This window comes from Pan paniscus, chromosome 6 (assembly GCF_029289425.2).
Source record: "Pan paniscus chromosome 6, NHGRI_mPanPan1-v2.0_pri, whole genome shotgun sequence".
NCBI lineage: Eukaryota > Metazoa > Chordata > Mammalia > Primates > Hominidae > Pan > Pan paniscus.
The window spans coordinates 91,248,802-91,261,176 of NC_073255.2; the positions used below are offsets into that span (position 1 = coordinate 91,248,802).

Consider the following 12,375-nt stretch of genomic DNA (forward strand, 5'->3'; position numbering starts at 1 on the left):
GATCCTAAAGCTGAAGGTTGTTGTAGAACTGACTCATCCTTCTCATCCTAGCCTCCACTTCCCCTCATGCACAGACCGAATCAGTCCTTTCCCGGCACGCTCCCTCACAGCTCTGATGCCAGCCTGCCCTGTACTGGAGTTCTTAGAGACTAACCTGTCCCCACTGTTAGACCAGAGGTCCTCTGAGGGCAGGGATGGCATTTATGTCATTTCTCCAGTTCCAGCTTCCAGCTCAGGATCTGTCACACGGCAGGTACAGAGAGCCAGGACACCAGGGCTCAAATTCCAGCTCCGTCTCTTACGGCCAGTATGAACCTCAGACAAATGACCCAACCTCCCTGTGCCTCTGTCTCTTTATCTGTAAAATGGGGGAAACACACTCACTTCATCTGGTTGTGGAAGGGATTAAATGATTAATCCACATAAACAGCTTAGCAGGTGTGGGCGGGACCCTGGCAAGTAGTAAGTGTTTGGTAAACGTTAGTCAGAAGTGATACTGGGGGGCCGGGCGCAGTGGCTCACGCCTGTAATCCCAGTACTTTGAGAGGCCGAGGCAGGCGGATCATGAGGTCAGGAGATCAAGACCATCCTGGCTAACACGGTGAAACCCCGTCTCTACTAAAAATACAAAAAATTAGCCAGGTGTGGTGGCGGGCGCCTGTAGTCCCAGCCACTCAGGAGGCTGAGGCAGGAGAATGGCGTGAACCTGGGAGGCAGAGCTTGCAGTGAGCCAAGATTGAGCCACTGCACTCCAGCCTGGGAGACACAGCGAGACTCCATCTCAAAAAAAAAAAAAAGAAGGGGTACTGGGGTCAGGCATGGTGGCTCATGCCTGTAATCCCAACACTTTGGGAGGCCGAGGCACACGGATCACCTGAGGTCAGGAGTTCAAGACCAGCCTGGCCAACATGGAGAAACTCCATCTCTACTAAAAATACAAAAATTAGCCAGGCGTGGTGGTGGGTGCCTGTAATCCCAGCTACTTGGGAGGCTGAGGCAGGAGAATCGCTTAAACCTGGGAGGCGGAGGTTGCAGTGAGCCGAGATCACTGCACTCCAGCCTGGGTGACACAAATGAAACTCTGTCTCAAAAAAAAAAAAAAAAAAAGTGATAGTAACTTGTTGGGTCGAAGAGAGACTTCCCTAGGTATAGGTACTCTTCATATGAAGGGGAAGATACTTTATATTGATCTTCACAGCCAGGCACAGTGGCTCACACCTGTAATCCCAGCACTTTGGGAGGCCACGGCAGGAGGATTGCTTGAACCCAGGAGTTCAAGGCCAGCCTGGACAACATGGTGAGACCCTGTCTCTACAAAAACAAACAAAAATTAGCTGGGCGTGTTGGAGCCTACTAGTGATCCCAGCTACTCAAGAGGCTAAAGCAGAATGATCACTTTAGCCCAGGAGTTCAAGGTTGCAGTGAGCCATGGTGGACCCACTGCACTCCAGCCCAGGCTAAGAAGTGAAACTCTCTTTCTCAGAAAAAAAGAGGAAACCCTCCATGCCTCTCCACCTCCATTAAAGTCAGGGAGCACTCCACCAGAGGCCCCCTAATCCACCTCCCTTCCTTTCCAGCATCAAAGTAACCATGAAAATCTTCCTCCTTCAGAAAGCCCTCCAGGATTGCACTGCCTCTAGGAACTTCTTCTTTCTGCCTCTTCTCTTTGATGCCCTGTGACCACAGCTGAGTCCTGCACCCTACTTCCTATCTTCCCCCGGCTCTCCTCTTCCTCTGCAAGGGATATAGACAAACACCTATGGACCACTTTCAGGTAGACCTGAGGTTTTTCACAGGGTGTAGCTGGAGCTAAGAGCGTTCATGAGAGAGGGCATCTTTTATATTTTTATTTTTTAGAGACAGGGTCTCACTATATTGTTGCCTAGGCTGGTCTCAAACTCCTGGCGTCTAAGCGATCCTCCCACCTCAGTATCCCAAAGCGCTGGGGTAGAGGCATGAACCACCATGCCCCACTGGAGAACATCTTATTCATACCTCCCTGCCTCTCCTGTTTTACATATGGGTAGGGTCAACCCAGGATGCCCAGTTAAATTTGAGTTTTAGATAAGCATTATGAATAATCTCTTAGTATAAGTATGCCACAAATATGGCATGAGATATACTAAAAAAAGCCATTGTGTATCTGAAATTCAAATTTAATGGGGCATCCTGGATTTGTATTTGCTAAATCCACCAACCCTATGTATGGGGAAACTGAGGCCCTGGGAGATGGAGTATCAGTATCATGCCCAGTTGCAGAGCCAGTCAATGTGGTGGTGGCTCAAGCCCCACTTCCCTTACACACACACACACACACACACACTGACTCTGGGTCCTGGCGCTGGCCATGAACAGGTGTCTGTCCAAGGTAGCAGACTGAAGCCTACTAGTAGGAGGTCACGTGACAAGAAACTCATGCAAGACAGGAAACAGTGGGCAGAGAAGGCCAAGCTGACCCACCAGGACGTATGAGGCAGGTGGAAGAAGCAGGAGGTGTCTTCATCTGCTTCCTTCTCAAGATGCACCCCTCCACCACCACCGCCCACCCTCAGGCAGAGTGAATTCCAAATGGGGTGTGGGGCTGGGCGCAGTGGCTCACACCTGTAATCCCAGCACTTTGGGAGGCCGAGGCAGGCAGATCACTTGAGGCCAGGAGTTTGAGACCAGCCTGGCCAACATGGCAAAACCCCATCTTTACTAAAAGTACAAAAAAACTGGCCGGGTGTGGTGGCATGCACCTGTAGTCCCAACTATTTGAGAGGCTGAGGCGGGAGAATCACTTGAACCCAGGAGGCGGAGGTTGCGGTGAGCTGAGATTGCACCATTGCACTCCAGCCTGGGTGACAGAGCGAGACCTTGTCTCAAAACAAATAAATGGTGTGTGGGCAGAATCTGATCAACTCAGGGTCTCTTCTGGGCTCGGGCTCAGCCTCATCCTCCGGCATGCCCCCGGCCTTCCCCCTGCGCTCTACCTCCTGCCATCACCAGGGGACTCTGAGGGGCATTATTGGCAGGATCCCTTCTGCCTCTGCTGCCCCCCGCTAGCCGTAGAAGGAAGGAAGCCCGTGGGGCTGGGAGGAAGCTGCCTCATTGCTGGGTAGCGTGGCTGTGAAAGCCCTTTCTTCTTTCCATCCCACACTGCCCGCTCCTGGCCGAGCGGTGGCCAGGGGGATCCTTCCTTCTACCCCACACGGCCCCTTGAAGCTGGCAGGCAAGCTGAGGTCCTGAATGCCCCCTTCCCAGGTGGTGCCTACTCCACAGGACCTCTGAGGACTTGGAGGCATCCATCCTGGACTTTGAAACTGATACCACCGCTGGCCTATCCCGCTCTCTCACTGGGCTGCTACGCCAAGGGTGTTTAAGGATGTTTGTGGAGTAAATGTAAGAGTCTGGGCCAGGCCTAGTGGCTTGCACCTGTAATCCCAGCACTTTGGGAGGTCGAGGTGGGAGGATTGCTTAAGACCAGGAGATACAGACCAACGTGGGCAACATAGTGAGAACCCATTGCTTAAAAAAAAAGAGTTGAGAGGACACAGCACTAAGAGCAAGAGAGGGGAAGTCAGTGGGCCCCGGAAGGCAGGAAGGGCCTCAGGGAGGGGTGAGGAATGGGGGCTCAGGGAGGGGAATGGGGTTTAGGGAGGGGATGTGATGTCAAGGGCAGGGAGGGCGGGGGCTTGAGGGGGGACTCAGAGGGAGCATGGGATGAAGCTGGTCAAAGAGGGAATGAATGGGGCTCAGTGAGCCAGATGAGAGAGAGACAGGAGATAGACAGTGAGAGAGAGAGAGAGACAGAGACAGAGGGAGAGACAGAGAGGGAGAGGAGAGGGAGAGAGAGAGGGGGAAAGGAGGGGGAGAGACAGAGTGAGAGACAGAGAGAAGGAAAGAGAGAGAAGAGAAAGGGAGAGAGAAGGGGGAGAGAGAGTGAGAGAGGGAAAGAGAGAAAGACAAGGGGGGAGAATGAGAGAGAGAGGAGAGAGAGGGAGAGAGAGAAAGAGGAGGGGGTAGAGACAGAGAGAAAGTGAGAGAGAGAGGAGAGAGAGAGGGAGAGAGGAGAGAGAGGGAAAAAGAGGGGGGAGAATGAGAGAGAAAGAGAGAGGGGGGAGAAAGAGAGGAGGGGGGAGAGAGAGAAAGTCAGAAAGTGAGAGAGAGAGGAGAGAGAGAGAGACAGAGTGAGAGACAGAGAGAGGAGAGAGATGGAAAGAGAGGGAGGAGAATGAGAGAGAGAGAGGGGAGAGAGGGAGAGAGAAAAAGAGAGAGAAGAGAAAGGAGAGAGAGAGGAGGGGGTAGAGAGAAAGTAAAGGAGAGAGAGAGGAGGGTGGGAGAGAGAGAGGAGAGCCAGGGGCAGAGGGAAAGAGAGAAGACGGAGAGAGACGGGGCAGGGAGAGACAGGGGACAGAGAGACAGTGTGAGAGAGAGAGAGAAAGAAAAAGGAGGGGGGAGAATGAGAGAGAAAGAGAGAGGAGAGAGGGGGGAGAGTGAAAAAGGAGGGGAATAGAGAGAGAAAGAGAAAGTGAGAGAGATAGAGGAGAGAGACAGAGTGAGAGACAGAGAGAGAGGAGAGAGAGAGAGGGAAAGAGAGGAAGGGGGAGAATGAGAGAGATGAGAGAGGGGGGAGAGAGAAGAGGGGGTAGAGAGAAAGTGAGGGGAGAGGGAGAGAGGAGCCTGGAGGAGAGAAGAGAGAGGGAGAGGAAAGGGAGGGGGAGACAGAGAAAGAGAGAGAAAGCGGGGAGAGAAGAGAGTAAGAGTGAGGGATGAGAGTGAGAGAGAGTGCTGGGGGGACTCGGGGACTAGGAGGAGGTTCAAAGCCGGGCTGGGGCTCTGGGAGGCGCCCAAGGCGGTCCCAGCGTCTTTCTCTGCCCACCTGGGGTGGCCCCACACCTGCGGCTCCTCCCTCCCCGAGCCCAGCCCGCGGCTGGGGGCCGGGCACCGAGCCCCCGGGGAGAGTAGAGGGGGTTAAAGGTGAGCGGGCACGAGCCGGCGGCAGACGGGGATTGGCAGGCGCCCGAGCCCAGGGCCCGGGCCATGGCTGCCCCACAGGCCTCTGAGCGGCTGAGCGGCTGCCGCCCACGTGCTAAGGAGAGAAGGAGGCACCAGATCAAGGGGCAAAGGACACCTCGGAGCGGGGCGGGGGTGCCCGCGTCCACACCCGCTGCTAAAAGCCGGGCCCGCGGCGCAGCGCACGGAGCCCTCTGCCGCCCGCGCGGAGAAGGCGCCGAGCGCGGTCGGGCGGTCCCAAGCATCCCCGCAGCGCCCCCGCCGCCCGCCGCCCGCCCCCGGCCGCCCGCCGCCCGCGGGACCCCCGGCTCTGGCCGCGCCGCGCCCCTCTGCAGGTCGAGCGGATTCCAGGTGAGGGCGTGGAGCCCCCGCGTCATCAGGTGGGTGCAGGGGCCTCACCCAAGGGGAATTGGATCCGCCTCTGTGCTGGGCCTCAGTTTCCCCTCTGCCCATAGCTCAGCCCGCGTCTCTGGCTCAGCTGGGTTGAAGGGCTTCATAGGCTTATGTGGCCTCTTCGCTCAGCCTCAGCTGCCAGGAGGAAGGAGGCAAACTCGTACCCCAGGGAGGACTCCGGATCAGGAATCCAAGAATTCATCCTGCTAGAAGGTGAAGTGCACACGGGTCCTGGAAGCCCCGTGTCTCCCACTGGCTGGGCTGGGCTGGGCTTCCATCCTGGTCTGGGAGGTTCTCCCAGGAGCTGAGAGGGGGCCCAGGGAGTCAGGAGGGAGGGCCTTCCTCCCTCTGGCTCTCCCTGCCCTGGGCAGGTGACATGCCAGTGGAGAAACCCTGTCCAGGTGGGCCCTGGGATGAGGACCAAAACTGCCCCTGGCTGGGACAGAAAGAAGGGAGATGGCAGGGTGGGGTATGTGGATTCTGGCCCCTAGGCTTCTAGCCAACAGGTAGGGGCCACAGAAGTGGTGGCCGGCACTCCTGCTGCTCTGCCCAGGGGAGAAAGCCAGGGCTTCCTCCCAGCCACCCTGCCCCCACCTCTGGGCTGGGTTTGGGAGCTTTGGGTTCTTGTCTGTGTCTGACTGTGTGACCTTGGGCGCACGACTTTCCGTCTCTGGGCCTGGCTCTCCCTCCGTGACATGGGAAGGTTTACTGTTCCTGGGCCACTCGTGTGGAGATGGGGACAGAATAAAACGGAACACCAGGTTGCTTTGGAGGACAGTGTGGCCCACTCCAACCAAGTCCCTCTGGTCCTTCACAAGGGGGATGGTGTTACAGGGTCAGCTGAGTCAGGAAGTCAGGGGGACCAGGGATCTATGAGAGCTGAGCTGGTCCCCACTTTGCCCAATAACTTATCTTATACTCAGCAACTCCCCTGCCCCATGTCCTGCCCAGGCCCTCAGATGCAGGAGAAGTCTCAGAATACAGGTCTGGGAATCTCAGGTCCGCCCCAGGGAAGCTCAGCTCCTCAGCCTAGGGTAGCTTCTGGGAGAGGAGGAAGATTCTGTAATACCAGAAGAGGTCTGAGCTGTAGTAGCCAGGAGTTTCCCCATCTTGAGAAGATGACCCATCTCACTTCTCCCTAATTCCCCCCTAAGGACACAGTCTGCTGGCTGAGCCAGGCCAGGGCTCAGTTTAGAATCAGGGTCGGGGCTCAGGCTGGGGTTGGGACTCAGCCTGGGGACCACATGGGAGGGCAGCTCAGAGCCAGGGTCCAGGAACCATCCGCCTGGGGTCTTGGAATCCTGTGATTGAAATCCTCTGGCCAATATAGGGGTGGCACTGGTGGAGATGATGTTTGTCAGCTGAAGTGGAGGGCTGGCATATGAGCTTCTGCAGGCTGTAGAGTGGGATGGAAGAGTGGACTGGAAGCGTGGAAGTGGGAGAGGTCATGTCTCCGAGGCTCCTGCAGCCACACTTGCCCAGAGTCTCTAGTGCCTTCAGGCAATGGCCCTCCCCGGGTACCCTCCCCGGGGCTGTCTTTGGCCCTGCTGCCAGCCCTGTGGTGGCTAAATGCAAGCTTAGACATGTGTTGGGTTTGTCAGGGGCTGGGAGAGGCCATCATTAGTGCAGTCCTCACTCTCTGGTTAGGGCCAAAGAAAAAGTTTTGGCTACAGATGTGGGGCAGAGGAGGGAAGAGAGAGGGGACGTGCAGGCTTAGGATTGCTGTTCAGATAGGAGAAGAGGAAGAGGAACTGGGGTTTGCTATGCATTTACTGCAAGCCAGGCACTGCACAAGCTTTTCTGGCACTGTTTCCTTCTTCCTGATAACCAGAGAAGGAAAAGATCTCCATTTTACAGATGAGGAAACAGGCTCAGAGAGGTCAAGGCTCTGGCTCAAGGTCACACAGCCTGGGAACGGCAAAGCTGATATTCAAACCCAAGCATCTTGGCTCCAAAGCCCTGGTTTCTGTTCCCACTACTGTCAGTGACCTTGGCAAGCCCTGTCCTCCTCCGGGCTTCACTCTGCACACCTGTAACCTGGGGTTAAACGGGCTCGCCTGGACTGTTGAGCAGAGCTGGGAGGAGGTCTGGAAGCAACATGGGTGGTGCATTCTCTGCATTCAGGGAGAAACACACAAGAGGGGATTACATTGGCTGACCCCCAACCTCCCAGGTCAGCTCATGGGTGTCCATGTGTCCTGCGCCCACCTCACCCACCTCCACCCCCTCCCCACCCATCTTTCTCACTCCTGAAACTTAGGGGCAAGGTGGCTCTGTCTCTCCTCTTTGAAGTTAGCTAAGCTGACCTTGGAGAAGGGGGCCCCCAACAAGGGAAGAGTGAACAGAATATTCCCAGGGTAGGTCCTGGCACTGATAAATAAGAGACAGACAACTACTGCCCTAGGGCCAGAGGCAGTGGCTCACGCCTGTAATCTCAACACTTTGGGAGGCCAAAGTGGGAGGGTTGCTTGAGGCCAGGAGTTCAAGACCAGCCTGGACAGCATAGAAAGATCTGTGTCTCTACAACAAATTAAAAAATTAGCCAGGTGTGGTGGCACAGGCATATAGTCATAGCTACTCAGGAGGCTGACACAGGACGATCACTTGAGACCAGGAGTTTGAGGCTGCAGTGAGCTATGATGGCACCACTGCATTCCAGCCTGGGCAACAGAGCAAGAACCCCCTCTCTTAAAAAAAAAAAAAAAAAATGCTCTACCCAGAATCCCAGGCCACCCCCTGCTAGCTGGCTTGGGTAGTCACAAAAGTTCTTGTCCCATATTCAGCCCCATTAGCACTGTGACTCTGGGCAAGAGATATGCTTCCTGGGATCCACTTTCTATCTCAGTCCAGGGGCCTGATGCCCTGATGGGGCCGGCATGGGGCCAGTTATCCAGCAGGGGAGAGGCCAGGAGATTCTGGGCAGAGCAGATGACTGTCACCTGCTGCAACAGTCTGAGAAGCGTTTTCCATCCCTGAGTCCCCTGGAGGAGGTTGTCGCCCTATCTTCTTTGTCCTACAGCTCCTGGTTCTCTGACATTGTAATCAGAGGTGTCGACCAGGAAGGAAGGAAAGAAGAAAGGGTGGGCTGGGGGGAGGAAAAGAGGGACAGAAGAAGAAAACCCACATTTACCAGGTACCACTGGCTCTCACTTACATATTTCATTTCATCTTTGCAACAACTGCACAATAACATCACATAATCATAGCCATTTTAAAGATGAGAAAACCGGCCAGGCACAGTGGCTCGTGTCTGCAATTTTAACACTTTGGGAGGCTGAGATGGGTGGATCGTCTGAGGTCAGGAGTTCAAGACCAGCCTGGCCAACATGGCAAAACCCTGTCTCTACTAAAAATACAAAAATTAGCCGGGCATGTTGGCGGGCACCTGTAATCCCAGCTACTTGGGAGATCCTAAGGCAGAAGAATCACTTGAAGCCTGGGGGTGGAGGTTGCAGTGAGCCGAGATCAAGCCACTTCACTCCAGCCTGGGAGAAAGAGCTAAACTCAGCTTCAAAAAAAAAAGACAAAACCAGTCCTCAGCCAGGTGCAGTGGCTCACACCTGTAATATCAGAGCTTTGGGAGGCCAAGGCAGGAGGATTGCTTGAGACCAGAAGTTTGGGACCAGTCTGGGCAGCCTAGTGAGACCCTGTCTCTACAAAAAAATTAGCCAAGCATGGTGGCACAAGCTTATAGTCCCAGCCACTCAGGAGGCTGAGGCAGAAGGATTGCTTGAGCCCAGGACTTTGAGACCAGCCTGGGCAACATACTGAGACCCCCATCTATATAAAAAATTTTAAAAATTAGCCAGGGGTGGTGATGCACACCTGTAGTCCCAGCTACTTGGGAGGCTGAGGCGGGAGGATCACTTGAGCCAGGAGTTCAAAGTTGCAGTGAGCCATGGTGGTGCCGCTGCACTGAAGTCTGAGCAAAAGAGCAACACCTTGCCTCCAAAAAATAAAATAAAGTGTCTACTATGTGCCAGCTGTCCCCTCTGTCCTAGTACCTGCTGATTAGCTCAGTCTTGGGTGGATTTACCTGACACATGATGTTTGCAAGGAGGCCTAAGGGACGGGTCATCCTTCAGTTCCACCAAGCAGCCCAGCAGAAAGACATACTTGGGCTCTGCCATCAGACACAACTGGGTTCAAATTTGGGCTGCACTACTCATGAACTGTGTAACCTGGATGACTGTCCTAATCTTTCTTTTTTTTTTTTTTGAGACGGAGTCTCGCTCTGTCGCCCAGGTTGGAGTGCAGTGGCACAATCTCGGCTCACTGCAAGCTCCACCTCCCAGGTTCACACCATTCTCCTGCCTCAGCCTCCCGAGTAGCTGGGACTACAGGCACCCGCCACCATGCCCGGCCAATTTTTTGTATTTTTAGTAGAGACGGGGTTTCACTGTGTTAGTCAGGCTGGTCTCGATCTCCTGACCTCGTGATCCGCCCGCCTCGGCCTCCCAATGTCCTAATCTTTGTAACATATTTCACTACATGAGAGAATCAAATAAACACGTCTCTGAGCCTTGATGTGCTGTGTACAATAGGGACCCTCAGCCCTGAGCAACGGGCTGGTTGAGCAGATTGATGGATGAGACTCAATAGCAAATACACAGGGCCAGGCAGCCCACTGGCATCCCTGGCTGTGGTGCAAGGGGAAATATATTTGTGGTCTTTGACTGTGGCTCCTGGCACACAGCTCCTACAACCCTTGGAATCTCCAGAATGCTAAAAGTGTCTTTTGAAAGCTATTAAGAGGACTGGTGGCTGGAGGCCCCTAGAGAGTTTCAGGATGGGGGCTGTTCACTAGAAAGACCAAGGCATGATTAGAGGATTGGAGCTTTCAGCTCCCTGCCTCCCCAAACTTGGGGGAGAAGAGAGGGTTGGAGAATGCGTTCAGTCACATAATCAATCATGTCTACGTAATGAAACTTGCAGTGGCCAGGCAAGGTGGCTCACGCCTATAATCCCAGGACTCTGGGAGGCCAAGGTGGGAGCAGTGCTTCAACCTGGAAGTTCAAGACCAGACTGGGCAACATGGCAAGACCCTGTCTTATAAAATAAATAAATTTTAAAAAGGGCCAGGCATGGTGGCTCACGCCTGTAATCCCAGAAGTTTGGGAAGCTGAGGCGGGTGGATCATCTGAGATCAGGAGTTTGAGACCAGCCTGGCCAAGGTGGCGAAACCCTGTCTCTACTAAAAATACAAAAATAAATTAGCCAGGGGTGGTGGTGCTCATATGTAGTCCCAGCTACTCCAGAGGCTGAGGCAGGAGAATCTCTTGAACCCAGGAGGTGGAGGTTACAGTGAGCCGAGATCGCACTACTGCACTCCAGCCTGGGTGACAGAGTGAGACTCTATCACACACAAAAATAAATAAATAAATAGAAACCTCCATTAAAAACCCCTAAATGTTGGGCTTCATGGAGCTTCTGAGTTTGTGAACACATCAAGGTGCTAGGAGGGTGATGCTCCCAGAGAGGGCATGGAAGCCCCACCCCCATACTCTAGCCCATGCATCTCTTCCATCTGGCTGTTCGTGAGTTGTATCATTGATAACAAACTGATAAATGTAAGTAAAATGATTTACTGAGTGCTGTGAGCCATTCTACCAAATTATTGACACTGAGGAGAAAGTCATGAGAACCCCTGATTTATAGCTGGTCAATCAGAAGTTCAAGTGGCAGCCTAGTACTTGTGACTGCTATCTGAAGTAGAGGCAGGCTTGTGGGAATAAGCCCATAACTTGTGAAATCAGATGCTAACTCCAGGTAAATAGTGTCAGAATTGGCCTGGCACAGTGGCTCACGTCTGTAATCCCAGCACTTTGGGAGGCTGAGGTGGGTGGATCATGAGGTCAGGAGTTTGAGACCAGCCTGGCTAACGTGGTGAAACCCCATCTCTACTAAAAATACAAAAATTAGCCAGGCGTCATGGCATATGCCTGTAATCCCAGCTACTTGGGAGGCTGAGGCAGGAGAATCCCTTGAACCCTGGAGGTGGAGGTTGCAGGTTGCAGTGAGCTGAGATTGCGCCACTGCACTCCAGCCTGGGTGACAGAGCGAGGCTCCATCTCAAAAACAAAAAAAAGTGTCAGAATTGAATTGCAGGACACACAGCTGGTGTCAGAGAATTGAGAAATGGTGTCATAAGTGTGAGTAAACACCATTTGCTGGTATACGGTGGCTATCGGAATTTTTACAGACAGACCATTGGCACAGTGGCTCGTCTTGGTGAAACACCACCTCCAGGTTCACCTTTGTGCCCTGCACTGCTATGATGCTGGTAGCACATGATCCTCCCCTGGCTCTTCACAACATACCCAAGAGGCTAGGTGAATTCCTCCCATGTTACAGGGAGGGCAACTGAGGCCCAGGGAGGACAAATGTCTTGCCTGAGGTGATCCATGGGTCCCCAATGAGCCAACCTCCTGGGGAAAGAGGAAAGTCCCTTATAGGGTCTTTTTTTTTTTTTTAATCAAGGCTCACTGCAGCCTCACCCTCCCCAGCTCAAGCAATCCTCCTGCCTTAGTCTCCCTGGTAGCTGGGACTAAGGCACTCGCCACTACACCTGGCTAATTTTTGGTAGAGATAGGATTTTGCCATGTCACCCAGGCCGGTCTCAAACTCCTGGGCTCAAGTGATCCTCCTGCCTCGGCCTCCCAAAGTGCGAGGATTACACACATGAGTAACTGTGCCTGGCCCCTTACAGATCTTTAGGCCCCTCAGAATGAGATTGTGAGTGGCAGACAAGCTAGGGTGGGAAGCTGTGCCTCTGTCTTCCCAGTGTCTGCTCAGGGACAGACTCTGGTTTGGTCAATCAAAAAGAGAGCCTTTTCCTGTTGTTGGAGAGCATTAATCTCTGGACTTTGGGGTCCTCAAGAAGAGGGAGAGGGTTCCCATGCCATCATCTATTCTTTTTTTTCTCTTTTTTTTTTTTTTTTTTTTGAGATGGAGTCTCACTCTGTTGCCCGGGCTGGAGTACAGTGG

General features: G+C 53.7%; 1 protein-coding gene across 1 annotated transcript in view; it reads left to right on the forward strand.

Moving 5' to 3' along the window:
* The first annotated feature begins 5,356 nt into the window (after nucleotides 1-5,356).
* Nucleotides 5,357-12,375, forward strand: part of MLXIPL (MLX interacting protein like) — a 54,207-nt gene continuing 47,188 nt past the window's right edge. The window contains exon 1 of the mRNA XM_063606266.1: nucleotides 5,357-5,375. The gene's annotated coding sequence lies outside the window, so the exon portion shown is untranslated. The remainder of the gene's footprint in view (nucleotides 5,376-12,375) is intronic.